This window comes from Leptodactylus fuscus, chromosome 3 (genome assembly GCF_031893055.1).
Source record: "Leptodactylus fuscus isolate aLepFus1 chromosome 3, aLepFus1.hap2, whole genome shotgun sequence".
Lineage (NCBI taxonomy): Eukaryota > Metazoa > Chordata > Amphibia > Anura > Leptodactylidae > Leptodactylus > Leptodactylus fuscus.
This window is the reverse complement of record NC_134267.1, coordinates 169,650,503-169,652,627: the sequence shown is the minus strand read 5'-3', so window position 1 is coordinate 169,652,627 and position 2,125 is coordinate 169,650,503.

Below are 2,125 nucleotides of genomic sequence, written 5' to 3'. Positions count from 1 at the left end.
TGTCTGCTTATTCACAGTGCAGGTTGAGAGTCGACTCTCAGCCTGCGCTGTGAACAAGCACTCCGTACACTTGCAGGCCGCTCTTAGGGATGGAGGGGGCCGGGGTGCTGCTTGTTCACAGCGCAGGCTGAGAGTCATCTCCGGACACTGGCAGGCGGGACTGCCACAGCCCCGCCTGCCAGTGTCCAGAGATAACTTTCAGCCTGCGCTGTGAGTAAGCACACACCGGGGATCCCTGGGCGGCCACAGAACGCCACTGTCTCCTGCTCTCAAGCTCCGCGCTGACCCCGCCCACAAGCCCGGCCCTGCCCACAGAAATGCCCCGCCCACAGGCCCGCCCTGGCCCGCCCACAAGAAGTGTAGTAGATCTTTTGCCTTGGTCAGTTTAGGAAGTAGCTCACATGCTGAAAAAGTGTGAGCACCCCTGCTCTATACCAAATCATGGTCAATATCAGTAGTTTGCCATCCAGAGCTCATCTCTCTATCACTGACAGCCCTATTTCCACCTTTAGAAAAGTTCTACTTTATACGCGCTGATTCTGTTTTAACGTTCAGAATCAGTCAGCGTATCCGAAGTGTGAATGCACCCTATAACTGTTTTGTGTGACATTCTGTGCTTTGTGCATCTTATTGGGTATTTTATGACATAGTTACATATGTCAATCAAGTTCAACTAGGGGATGGGAAACTTCATGACAGTCTATACATTTCCATAGCCATCAATAATGCAATATGCTGTTTATTACTGTACATATAACGATGAAGTATTGAACTGTGTGATATTGTAGGTGGTTCAGATGTCTACCATGAACAGTTGGTTCTTTCCATAGGTAAGGGTTATACCCCTGTCCCAAATGCACCTAAGAGCTTAGCGTGAGAACAGTATCAGGAAAGTGTGCCACAACTTGCCATAACATGGTTTAATGGTTGCTTTATATCATGTGAGGTAATACCACTGTGCAGCACAACATGCCTTCATAGAAGCACCAGACACCTTAGTGCAGCATCCCTGGTAGCAGCATTGTCACCCCGGCCATCCTCTCTCCTAATGACACTTATTCTCACCTCTAGCCAATTGATGGCAGCCTTCTCTCCAAATTCAATCGTCCATACTTGCAGCAAATCATTCCCCAATCACACCTCTCAGGAACAGCCAGTTTATGATGCCTCTGTGCCTACCTCCAGGACCAGTCTATGATGCCTCTGCGCCTCACAGTCAGTAAGCTGCAATTCACCAGTGAGACCCACTGAGAAGGACTATAAAAACTTGTTATTCACACTTCTATTCAACCACAAGTGTTGTGGTTTAGGCAAGGCCATGCATGATCACGCAGAGACCACTTCTTTGCTACATTGTTGTGTAGATCGGGGGCAACACGGTGGCTCAGTGGTTAACACTGCAGACTTGCAGCGCTGAAGTCCTGGGTTCAAATCCCGTCAGGAACAACATCTGTAAGGAGTTTGTATGGTATCCCTGTGTTTGCATGGATTCTTCCCATTCTACAAAGACATACTGATAGGAAAAAAATGTACATTGTGATCCCTATATGGGGCTCACAATCTACATAAAAAAAGAATATTAATAGATCGAAGACAGTGAGAGACAGACAAGTGACATCCATTGGTGACCTAAAGAGTGGATTGTAGAGACCTGCCTTTAATTGTGATATGCCAGAGAGAGGTGAATACCCAATACGAGTGCTACATCATGACTGGAGTACATACGAGATATGGCTATGGCCGGGAGCTGCTGTGCTGAAACACAGTCTACAACCCTGCTGATGATGGGTGAGAGCAAATGATATGTCATTAGAGAGATTGTTGCTGCTGCTAAAGCATACTTTGACATTACGGTTTTCCTTTTGCTTCCTATATGGTACTCCAACATGATCCTTGCCTTAGTGGCTCATTCGTATTTACATTGACCTCTCCATTTTGCCTGATGTCAGGTTGTGTTAGCCCTGAAACGTTGCAGAAAATTTATCTAAGCAATTATTATGCGGCTCCTTATCTGACATGAACTGTAAATCATTATAATAATAAATAAGCAAGTTCAATTGAAAAATATCCTTTTTAAGATCCTGTTGAGGACAGACCTTCTTACCTAGCCCCAAACCTTATTTCT